Genomic DNA, 12,841 nt, shown 5'->3' with positions numbered 1-12,841 from the left:
GGTATCCTTTCGTGTTGATTTTCTCGGTTTAAACAACTTTTGCGAGATTCTGGAGAGGAGGGGGAAGACTGTTTGTGTGCACAAATGTCAATGTCTTAGGGAGGCATGAAAAGCTTTTCATCTCGCGTTCTGTGCTTTGTTTGACTGTTCAACTTTGCAGCAGTTGAAGATTGCGACAGAAGGGCACCAGCTGCAGGAAAAAGAAAAAAGAAAAAAAAAACGGTGTAGAGAAAACTGCAGGAAAAATCCATAACACAAACACTGCAGAGAACAGACTGCTCCAAATGTATCCGTACCTCAGATTAACTTGAAATGGCAAAATTATTGAGAGAGTTGAATTATGTTTAGCCATGGTAACCACTTTGACTTGGCTATAATTGGCTGTGATCTCTATTCCTGGCCTTGTTGACATGAAGTCTTATCATGCATTCTGGTCAGTGAGTGACTGCGAGAGGAAAGTAGCTTTTCAGATTCCTCCCCCTGACCTGCCTGCTAAGCTGTCTATTGAGCTCAAGAGAGCAAAGCAAGGGCTGGGACTGCTTCTCAATATGTTGCATTCTGGGTGATTTTTTTCCCCCTCCTTCTTCTTCTTCTTCTTTGGCTTCTCCAGTTGACAGCCTATAATTCACTGGTGACAATCCCCCTCATAATACATATTTTGTTTTCTATCAACACCCTTGAAATTGGAAGTGGCACTGTGGCTCAGATGGGTGCATCTAAAACCATCCACAGACTTACACTCCGTGGCTCTTAAAACCCTGGAGATGAAGCGAAAAGATAATGGAGGTTTGGTGTCGAGGTATCGCCATTTGGCGACTGCACGCGGCAGACCGTAACACACATGTTCGGGGTGATCTTTGCTGCTCTGAGCATTCCCTCTCAAGAGTGCTGTCGTGACCAACCTTTAACCCTTCAAAGGCCACGGCATCAGGACAGAGAGAGAGAAAAAAAGTTAAGGAATGCCTGATCGGAAAAAAAAAACAAAACGTGGGCCACTTTGGGAGGGTAGACAGAGCGGCGAGGGCTGGCACAGACAGAGAGCAAAGGCGTTGGCTGACGCTTGTCATCCTCCATTAAGGATCCTTTGATTGGCCTTTGTGGTCCGGGAAACGGCAAACAGCTGCATGCAAATGGCCCTGTTTCCCCGAGGCTGGCCCCCATTGTTCTGGGCTTCGGTTTGACAGGGACGCTTTCTCCACAGCATAAAGGAGGGTGTAGCCTTTAGTCAAATAAGAGTGCCCCCACAGAGGTCACAGCAGGAGTACTTCAGGATTGTTTGTCTTTTCATATTGTTTCATTCCCCATACTACTGGTAGCCGACATCTCTGGAAGAAAGAGCAAATCTCGGAGTCAAGCTTTTGCTCCAACGGTGGGAGATGCATCCATAATCCAATATCCGAGTGGTCACAGAGCAGGTTTTGCTCTAGTGGAGTAAAGATATTCACTGGGAAGGGGGGGAGAAAATAATAAAGTCTCATTTGAATTCTTAATATTTTGCCTCTTTTTTTCCCAGCTTCTTTGTTCTTTACTGAAGTATTTCTAATCTGCTCAGGGGAACTTTCTGATTGCTGGCCAAGGAGAGGGAAAAAAATAGCTCATAAAAAAAAATCAAGAGACCACTGCGGTAATTCTTTCATGTATTAATTAAAACACAAGTACCCTTTGCTGTCTATGCACATGCCTCTCAACTAACAAACTCAAAAGTTGGGTCTAATTCAGCTTGCACGGTCCAAAGGCAGCAGGCAAAGTCTTTTTTATTTCCCCATCCCTCAATTTGTGAGGCATCCGGCGATGCTGCCTAAAATGTTCCCAAATGCAGAACATGACCACCCATCAGATGTGAGAGACAAGCCGGGAGCGAGGTGGGAGATGAGAAAGGAGATTTGGGATTTACAAAGTAACACCTGCTTTTCAAATACAGACAACACCCCGAGAACTCTTCGCTGCGCCACCGGCAGATCATATTTCATTCCAACTGTCAAAACGCGCTGAAACACCGGGAAATCAACGTGGACATATGGCACCGTTTCCCATGACACTTAAGTCCCAGCTCTGGTCCACCTTTGCTGGGAAGTGTTTCTAAAGACAGTGTCAGACAAGACCACAAACCACGCCCGCCTTTCCCAGACAACTGCTATCAGACACTCTTGATTCCGATATAAGAATTTTAAAATAGAAACTGGCAATATAGGACCGAGTCCATTTGTGGTTAGATGAAGCGCTCTGAGTCATATCCCTTTTCTCTTTGGTGGTACACGCATTCAGCACTCCCCCTTCAAAAATCTCCACTTTTTTTTTTTCTTTTTTGCATTCTTGCTCATTGCCTTTTCTCTGATTCATCTCTTAAATTTATTTCTTATATTGAGGCGAAGAAAGAGATCAGGAGGAGGAGGTGGGGGGAGAAAAAGAAATCACGTGCTCCATGTTGGTGCATGTCTCGTTGAGGGGGTTTAAGGAGAAGGATTTGTCATTTTGCTGAGGCTAAGCGTGACAGACACCGCTGCTGCCTCTTAACTCCTCAGGTGGATCCATTTAGAGTGCGCTAGATCCATATCACACCTGATGCAGCCATGTAATATTTCCTCTGTAACGGGAGCAGCAAAACCATAAATAGAAAAAAGTAGGGGTTTTTTTTCCTCGCCTCGGTCTTAATTCTCATTAAAAATAAATAAATAACGAAAACATCGTGAAATGCAGACGCTCCGTGTAAAGGTGATGACACCATCGCACTTTTAACATGGAGCAAGACTCCGCTTATGTTTAAAAATGACCTGGCACAAACCAGGGAAGCCAGCCACAGAACAAAATGTATATTAAATTTAGCTGCACAAGAACTTTTCAAGATTTTCCCAGGGTACCCAACCTCTCACCCTTTTGTGTGTGTGAGTGTGTGGGAGAGACACTTGCTGGCAGGATCTGGCTTTTGCATCTTTTGGCCCAACAAGATCCCACAGCAAATAAAACAGAAAACCTCAAAGCTTCTTCTTCATGGAGAAAACACTTACAGTGCATTTACAGTCCCATGCAAAGGATGAAGTCTACACAATGCAATGTAGGTCCATGCACTCCAAAAGACTTCCTTAATATCTTGGCTTCCCATCTTTACCAACTGAAACTTGAACAAAATTAAATAGATTTTTCTTGCTCTTTTCAAAACTAACAAAATCTGTCAACATGCTCACCAAGGACCACTGAATAAAACAATCCTATTTTTAAATCCATATATAACATGTGGAAATGACACATTGTGACTTTTAAAGACAGTTATTGATGTTTATCAATGCCAGAAAGCTGTTTCTGCTACATATTGTATAAAATAATATTATAATTCTTCATTTGCTTTTTTCTGATATCATCCTGCTTGTTAAAACTGACTGTAACATGTAGAGACTAACATGTTCACTCCATCATTTTAACCATTTGCCTGTCCTGGTCTGTCAAAATCATTTGAATTGAATAGAAAGCTGCAGACAACCAGTCATCTGGCTCAAAGCCTCTTCCCCCCCCTCTGTGAATTCAAGGAATCTAAACACAAAACTGGTCCAACTGACCAACCGTGTACACATCTGCAGGCTTTGGTAAGAACAATTTATACACACTCAAGTTAACCATTACTTTATATGCAAAACAAAGCAGAAACGGAGACACATAATGCACTACTAAACTTCTCTATGTGGGGAAACCCCTGGATTAAGTCTATTTTATGGCACTGCATTTGTGTTAGTTTGCATTGGTATTTGTCTGCACAGAAGGCTACGTAACCCATGCAAACATGCTTGTCTGCAGTCCTCCATAAATCAAACAGCATGCAACTGGCCCTGAAACAGGAGCGAGGGAGCAACAGGAGAGTTCACAATAACTGATTTGTGTTGATGAGGATATGAAAGCTTCTCTGTTTATAAGCACTGGCATTTTTTTTTTGCTGCTGTTAGCCTCTGTTAGCTGCTGTTAGCTGCTGTTAGCCAGCGTTAGTGAAACTGTCTTGAAGTGGATCTAACATTTTACTCTGATGTTTACTGAATAAACTGTTATGTGACATAAGAATATAATCAAACTGTTTATCAGGGGGAAAGAACATCCCTAACTGGATTTTTAGCTTATAGCTCCTGTTGTCGTTTAGCTGGCTCATTGTCAGCGGAGATGGGTGGGAGGTTTGCATGTCTAATCTGCTAACAATAAGAAATAGTGACAATATCAGGAATAAATAAGCCTGTTTAGGATTTTTAGTTCTTTGGTAAAGGGAAGTCCTTCTCCGATGGTAAAACATAGGTATGATCCTAAATAGCGTCTGAAGTTAGAGGCACGAGTTTAAATGTCCCTCTACAGCACAAAAACACCTAGGACTTCTTTTCTCTGACTTTGGCCTGCTGCGTATGTGGTCGGTCTCAAGACACATGAGTAAAACGTTATCAGTCAGAAAGGAGACGTCCTTCCTGGCCACTGTATTCAAATATGGTGGGTAAACATGGCACCTTCCACAGACTAACGCTTGCTCCCATGAATTTTTAATAGATTAATTACAAGTTTGTAATTAATACTTAGATTTTTAAGTACGGTATCCTTTTTTTCTGTTAAATAACCTCAAAAAAAATTAACTGACTGTACCTTTAAGGATGTAACTTCTGGCAAAAACAAAATACTTGAAATGCACAGCCTACTTTATTTTGATGTTGCAGAAATCACTCTCTGGGATTACAAAACTCTCAGAAAATGTTTCAGTTTTGCCACAAGTGATGCGAGTCGACATGGTGGATTATTTTTGCCTCTTCAGAACAGCCGGCTCAGCTGCAGAAGACTGCAGATGAAGAATTTCCCTCATGGGGCAAGAACTGAAGAAAAAAAAAAAAAATCAGAAAGTGGAGGCTATAATGACTCTGTCTTAATTTGCCTCAGAAAATCAGGGTTCGCTCCTCAGTCGATTGGTAGGATGAACCCTGACCCCGTGGGCACACATCAAAGACAAGCAGCTCGGGAAGAGGGGGGCATCATTACATTACTAATAATCTGCTAAATGCAAAGAGGGTCAGCGTGTAATGCACGTCATGACAGGGAATTTTCAGCTGGAGAGATGGAACTAAATGGAATGTCTTGTTTTATTTGGTCCATGGATACATCAGTCAGATTAAAGGAAAGCATAATTCGACACCTTGTATTGTCTACTGAGCAAACAAGGCTTTTCTTAGAAATTACAAATAACTGTCACGAAGGCTAAACATTTTAGAAAAAGATGCTCGACTCGGAAGATAGAAAAAAAATCCTATATGCTCCTGGGAGAGTGCCACTTTGACAGAATTAGTTCATTGCTTGTTCAATATCTAACATATTGTTGCATCTCTTCAGGGGAGTTGATGAAACACAAAGAAAGAGAGGTGACTTAAAGCAAGTCTCCCTGGTGCAGCGAGGGAATAGTTTCACAGGTTTGATCTGCCCTGAGTGATGCTTAACTCCCCCTTAAAGCCCATATTTTACCCCTGCACTTAAACCCCAGCTGGATTTTCCACTCAAGAAAATGTCTCGGAGTAAGTCAGGTGCCCCCCTGAGGGTGGGGATTGAGGGGGGGAAGCAGGGGAAGAGAAAATGAAGGAGAATGTGGGATTGTCTCCATCTCATGCTTGTGTCTCTGTTTTTGTTTGCTGTGGCAGAATCTCCCCATTTCTCCCTCCTAATCAACCCCTACTTCCTTCACTCAGCCCTGCCTGTACCGAGCACAGCCCAGGAGGCTTACTCTGGACGTCACATTGACACGGTGTCAGAAAAGGCTGCAACTGGAACACGGATGACACGAATAATGAGTCAGAGAGTACAAGAATGACAAGGGACAGAGATCAGGGCCTTGAGACGATAATGAAGCGACAATTCTGATAAGAGACGCGGAATTACTCTTCACGCGGACTCCCAGCCTGCAGTAGTCTTTAACACATTCACACTTCTATCACTTCTGTTTGTAACAAGTCCATTTTGGTATTTTCGTATATCTGAAAAAACCCACTTGTGGCGAAGTGGATGGAGTGGTAACTCAGGCTGCGTTTATGCAGATGAGGTGGTGCAGAGCAATTTTAGTACTCGTTTTGGCATGAAATTGTGTTTCTCTGTTTCATCCCAGCACAATATTCTTTTGAGGCTTTTGTTGGTGCATGAGAAAAATATATTTTTTTGAAAAACCCTTTCATGCATCTTTTATTTTGACATGCGTTTTTCATTTAGTGCAGAGTCAGTGCACACTAACATACAGTTTTTAACGCAATTAAAGCTCAGTCTGTGCTGGGTTAGATTAATGGGGGATTTCTTTTTAAATCAGTAATGTCTTCAGCATGCATCCTGAGATCCATTGAACAGTGTTCATCTTGCTAGAGCTCCTACTCTATTTGATATTTTGCACGAGGGCTGGATTGGCACATCAAGTCATCATAATTCAAAAAATGTGTTGGTCACACCCATGTGTGCTTGCAAAATAAAAGCGGTAATATAAATAGCGTTGACAGACCAGCACCAGAAAATTTCTGAACATGGGAGAACTCCCACTCGCGGGGTGGTCCAGAATGAAGCGGGATACTACTACCTATATGCCAAAAAATGTGACACTGAAGACAAATGACCACTTTCTTTTTAATGCTGTTGTTGTTGTTTAGTGTAAGCATCACTGACCCTCAGCAGCCACTCCACAGCATTCATCATGTGGATACTGCACATCAAATGAGGCAATAGCAAAGAATTTCAAGCTACCAGACACAAGCAGCTTCTTTTGTTTTCTACTGATTTGGGATCAGCACGCTCCTAAACTCTTTTGAAGTTTCTGTTCAGAAATGTGTGCCACCGAGGGGAGTGTGTCTCCCACATTAGAATTCTTAACCCGCCAAGCATGTAATAGCAGAACGCTAGCATTTTATGGGCAACAATGCCTTCCTTGTTAGTATTTCTTGTTTTCACTTCAGTTTTGACATAATATTGATCACCATCTGCAAGGGTCACTGGACAAAAGCGGCAAAGCTAGCAATTTTTAAACTAGCTTATCTGCTGGCATGTGAAGTGCTGGCTCTGCATCTATTAGGGTATTTGGTTGTATAATGCTCTGGCTTGAGGTCTTTTTGCTTTATTGAGTTCTATCGAAAAATTGTTACTTTGACACAAAAAAGAAATGTTTTCTGAGTATTTTCTTCAGTGCCTTTGAGCAGTAACCTCTTTATTGGCAGCCATTACTCCTGATAAAAGATTTCTGGGCGTCGTGGATCTATATATACGTACTGTACTGGGCAACAGAGAAAGCTTTTGTGGCCTTTGAAGCCTTTCAGATTTACCGGGAAAGTCAATGAAAAAAAAGAACACATTCCTTAGCAATAGCCCCCTGCTATCACTGCAACACTGACCACTTTGATTGACTTGAGCGTGATGACCTTGCCCGTTCCCTTCCACCGGCATACCGCTGAATGCGAGTGGAAAACAGGAGCACTGATAAGAGATGCACAGATTGCTGTGGGGGGGTGGGGGTGGCGGGAGGCTTGATGACAGACAGTTTCCTGCACCTCATCTTCGATGAGGGCATTGTGCCTTGCACATTCAATAGGGATATACACTACAAGGAGGAGGTCAATACTGATAGAGCAAGGCAAACAAAAATGTTCTTTGTGCTTAGCTGTTTCTCTGACTTTTTTTTGCAGTGTACTTATTCAATTTCCTGCACGGCAGGAGAGGGCTTCCTTATCTTAGACTGTTTATACCTGCAAATCGGCTGGTGGCCTTTTGTTTGCAGGTGACCCACCCTGAGGTGACATTTAATTCCTAGACAAAAGAAAATGTGCGGTCGTGCTCTATGACACAGACCCTCAGCCTGAGGAGATTACTAATACAGTGAATGCAACAGAGAAGCATTCATGGCCTGTAGTGAGAGTAAGACTGCAGGCGCCGAGAGACAGAAACCCCAACACACATCAAACACATTGATTCACATCATATATGACCATTAGCGATGCAAAATTAATTAAATAAGACCAGTGGCAGCGTACCCACTTCCAGGTCATATTTAAATATCGCTCTGACTTCAGAGGACGCTTCTGAAAGTCGGCAAAGGCAGCGAAACGCACAACTGAGCCACGAAAAGCTCGTTTTTACCGAATCCTTTGTAATTTCTTTTATTGATTGCCATCCCTTCCCCACTGTCAACATTAGTTTTAACACCACCATTTACTGTGTAAAGCGGCAGTAACAAAAATGTGAGACCTGAGCTGTTGTGACAGTTCTGATAAGGAGCGACAAAGACAGGTAGAGACAAATGCATCATTTTTGAACAATTTTCACACAGGGTAATTATAATTGTAGCCTCCCTCGCTCTCTAACAACAACCAGGTTTTTGTTCAAATGGCCTTGTTCTGTACATGCACTGCGCGTCGCCATCATCAAGCTGTCCTTAACAAATTAGTGCCCAAAATGTATGCTGTGATAACAGGGGGGAAAAAACGCCTGGAGTGGCAGTGTAAAAAAAAAAAAAAGTTGCAGGTATTCATAGCAGCAACCTGCTTTTGTTGCTTTTGCACAGTCTCCCTTTGGTGTTTAATGCTATATAGCTGCTTTTGTTTTTGCATGTTTGTTTAGCTTTTTGTTCAAATAAATTAGTCCTGACGTGCCTTCCAGCTATTCAGAAGTGTTGGGAACACTAAAATCCGACAGGTTCTTGTTGTCTCCGTAAATAATTTTGTCTCAGATCCAAAACACCTTCTCACATACAAAGAAAGAAAGAAAAGGGGGGGGGGGGACTCGGCTGCTTTCCTATAGTGTAGAATTGATTTTATTTGAAACCCTTCTGCTTCCTTTCAAGATTAAATGCATTACTTTGTTATGACAGCTGAACCCTCCTGTGAAGCAGCGACTTACACTGAGCAAATCCAAAAGTTTAGAATCGGAGGAAAAGTACTTTGTGGTTGTACGTCGGGCTCATCTATTATTTGAATTAGCCTGCCCGGAGGAAAGAAAACGATAAAGGAAAGAAGAAAGAATACACATGAAGACAGTACTTAAGAAAGGACGACGTCATGTGGGCATCTGGTCCGCTGTTTATACAACTTGTTACCGTAAGGGGTGTGAAGTGAACAACTCTGAGATGCTATTGAAATTTAAGGCCCGCTTAACATTTGAAATTAAACTGTCATAAAAGCGCAGCTCTCGGCCCCATAAAGTACGTGTTTGTTCGTCGGCCTGACTTTTACAATCACGTCTAAACACACAGTGGAGGAAAGGAGGCTCTCGCTCTCAAAAAAACGCACTCAGGAAATCGCTGTTGCAATAAATCTAGGATGACCCCATCGAGGGCGATATTGTATTTCATTTCCTCTGAGCGAAATCCTGATCCCGAAGATTCATGCGACTCTGGCTCATTTCAATTTCGCGTTCTCCTATGATTTAAAACTTTCCAGGTCCTCGGTTATTATTAAAACAGTATATTGTAATGCTGTGTCGTGCAGAAATATGTCCGCGGCGCGGAAAAGCGAAACGCCGCGTGCACCAGAGATTGTGGCAAAAATGCAGAAAGAATTGTATTAGCAAATGAGAGGGAGCGACTGAGAAATGGGACGATTTATTTGTGTCAGCGTGCCTCTCAATACGAAGCAAAGTCCATTCAATTCAAATGATGAACCCCTGCCTTATTTTTTGAAATGCTTCCAGCTGGCCAAAAATTTCCATGCAAGCCTGATATATCAGATTTTTTTTTCCCTTCCTCTGTGCTTGTTCTCACCACACAGATTGACCAGTCATCTGTGAATCTCCCATGGTTTAGCTGATAATTCATGATCGCCCTACCATGGACCCGCAGCATTCAATATGAATTATAAAATGGCAAGCCAAGCATATCAATGGATGACAGACTGGATGTGTATGGCCCCGGGCCAGAGAGGAGTTGCAGCACAATAGCTTCCCCCTTTCAGTCAACCCCAGGACTGCAAATACCAGTGTGGCACGAAGGAGGGTCTTCCATCAGCACAATGTATGGCGCTGCTTGAGACAAATGTTGAGCTGAGACGTAACATTAACCTTTACAACCTTTTCGGGGGAGAAACGCAGGCATGCTGGTGTGTTCGACTAAGTAATATTTTACAGTTTAAAAAAAAAAAAAAAAAAAACTCTCTTAGTGAGAAGCAAACAGCGAGTGATCCTGAGCAGCGGGGGCTGAAAACCAAAAAGCATAACGTTGCAAAAAACTTTTTTGTTTTAGGGCAGGGAGGGCGACTCCAGTGCACCATTTAGCAGTTTCCTTACAAACGACTCTCGAGTCCGCCGACTTGATTATTCAACACGCTGCATATTAATGCCTCTCGTTCACACATTCGTCATGCTGGAACAATTTCTAGGACCTAAACAAACACTGCCTCTTTGCTCTGATCCTCCGTCTCTGCAGATACGGCACAGCTATCAAACATAAACTACTTAATCTTTTTACATTCCTCTTTTGTGCAATATTTTGATACGAAGGCTGCGCTGTCTGCTCTCCTTTGGTATTCAAACACAACAGCCAACGGAAAGTGTTGACACTGACTACATGACATAATCCCTCCTTACATCTGTCTCTCTTTACTTTAAAGACTTAGATAACTGCTCTCATTCAGGCACAGCAGGCGTGTACCTGTGCACTCGCCCCACCTTCGTGGCTGCTCACTTTGAATCCGGGCGTCTTCTTTCATATCTGCAATCTAGGCGGTTTGAAACATCTGAAACGAACGTGATACCTGCATGCCCCAGTTTACTCCAGCAGACGCGTCATTTTATAGATCTGTTTTATAATCGTGGAAGAAATGCAGGGCGAATTAGGCAAAGTGTGGCGTTTGAAACATTGACACTAGTTCGGTCACAGCTTAGAGACGTTTTTCTTATTAGTGTTGGAGTAAACAACTGCCTTCACCTAAACACACAAACACATAAGAGATTCACAGGAAGTGACGTGTGGATAAAAGCCAGCATTGCTGCCTTCACCTCATCGTCTATGGGTGGTAAGAGCCAATATTTAGCCTTGTTTTAGTTTTTTGGTTCTGGTAACTCTGTGTTTGCTGTCTGGGTGGTGAATCAGTGGTTCCTATTGCTTTTTAGCAGCATTCTTTTTGGCCTCTTTTATTAGAGCAGTTAACATTTAACCCTATAACCCCGATCACCATCATCTGTGTTTTTTTAACCCTAATGCCCTCATATGTTTTTGTTTAAGATGAACAAAATGCGAGCCATAAATAGCACAAAAAGGCAGGTGCAGCAAAAATGATGCAAATGAAAACTCATAAATGCAAACTGATATGTCAGCAGGTTCAATAAACAGTCCGTTTTTAGAAAAAAAATAGCATTTCCTGGTAATTATTTCATAGTTCATAGGCTTTTTACAGGGTTAAATTACAGGCAGCTAAACAATAAGCTGAAACATGCAATAAAACTTGATAAAGCTGTGCAGAGCTGCAGATTCAGGAAACAACTCCCTAGTCCCCCCCCCCATACACACACACACTGTCATTTTATACATTACTATAATAAAGAAATATGCTGTATATAACTCTAAGTGAATGCCACTTTAAAAAAATAATGCTGTCAATTCCATTTGATTCTGCACGAGTCTGCCCGAAACCGAGCTCAACTGGTGTTTTTTCTTCCCCGCTGGCTGAGAAAGTCAATACCAGTAGAGTGAAAAAAATCACCCTCTTTTCAGGTATGTCATCGAGCATTTCAAAGCAAGGGGAATGTTTTGGGTGAAAATCATAACCTGATTATAGCCTCTCCTGGCGAGGGACAGGAGGTAATTATCAAGTGGAGTTTTGCTTGCAGGAACTCTCAGGGAAACGCAGATCATAAGCCCTGGGATGCAAAACCCTCCGGGCTGCATTGGCTGAAGGTGACTGGCATGTGGATAGAATCAGATATTGTTTTCAGATGAACCTACACACACACACGCACGCACGCACACACACACACACATTCCTTTATTGACGGATGGGCAAATATGCATTCTTAGGCCTGAGAGCCCTCACATCAACTGAAACCCAAAACCCGCACTTTCTGCATACCAAAGCAGTATTCCTCTTTAAGAAATTCAACAGGACTATTCAGCTCAGTTTCTAAGCCAGGCCAAATCAGAGGGCTATTCTTCAAGTACCTCAGTAAGACTCTCTTCCATATTATCTAAAATTGCTAATCTACAAAGAAAAAAAAAGACTGAAGAGGTAGCCTGCTCTATACTAGACTGCACTGCTACCTTTGTTAATATAAAATAAAAAACTGTACGCTACAACCAGGAATAACATAAAAGTGTAGGGTGTATCTATCACAGAACAAAACAGCAAGAGAGAGAGGGAGAAAAATGAAAGATCCAAATTCAAAAGGAAGCCCCAAAATAATGTGCTTCAGCATCTATGTGTAATCAATGCTTGGCACACGAGCATGCGATTTTGGCTTACTTTGTCTCCCGTTACAATGGGACTGAAACGGGGGAAAAATATAATGATCATCATTAAGCAGACATACCAACATCAGTGGTTTTGATAGGCATGGAACTGATGGGAGTGTTTTGTGACAATACTTGTAATTACAGCCAAATGTACTAATCAAAAGTGAGGGAAGTAACCAAAAAAAATGTCACTGCAGACAATTAAAAACACTGACACATTCCTTCCCAATTCCTCGCTCTGGCACAGAATCAAGTGCCCCGCTTTTGATGGTTCCAAGTACACAGGCTGCTCAGAACAATCTGATTAAGGTGCAAATAAAAAATGCATCAATCCTCTGCGGCTGCAGTGCCTCAAAGTACACTCAAATAATCTGTTACACAGCTCATCCGGCAGAAAAGGTGTCGTTATGAGGCTTTGGGGGAAGGACACACCAT

General features: G+C 42.3%; 1 protein-coding gene across 9 annotated transcripts in view; it reads right to left on the bottom strand.

Moving 5' to 3' along the window:
• The window catches only part of adgrl2b.1 (adhesion G protein-coupled receptor L2b, tandem duplicate 1), a 90,678-nt gene that overhangs the window by 56,587 nt on the left and 21,250 nt on the right, over positions 1-12,841 (bottom strand). The gene's annotated exons all lie outside the window — the stretch shown is intronic.

Source organism: Astatotilapia calliptera, chromosome 18, assembly GCF_964374335.1.
Source record: "Astatotilapia calliptera chromosome 18, fAstCal68.1, whole genome shotgun sequence".
In the NCBI taxonomy this organism is placed as follows: Eukaryota; Metazoa; Chordata; class Actinopteri; order Cichliformes; family Cichlidae; genus Astatotilapia; species Astatotilapia calliptera.
The sequence above is the reverse complement of the archived record's forward strand: the minus strand, read 5'-3'. Positions and strand labels throughout refer to the sequence as shown.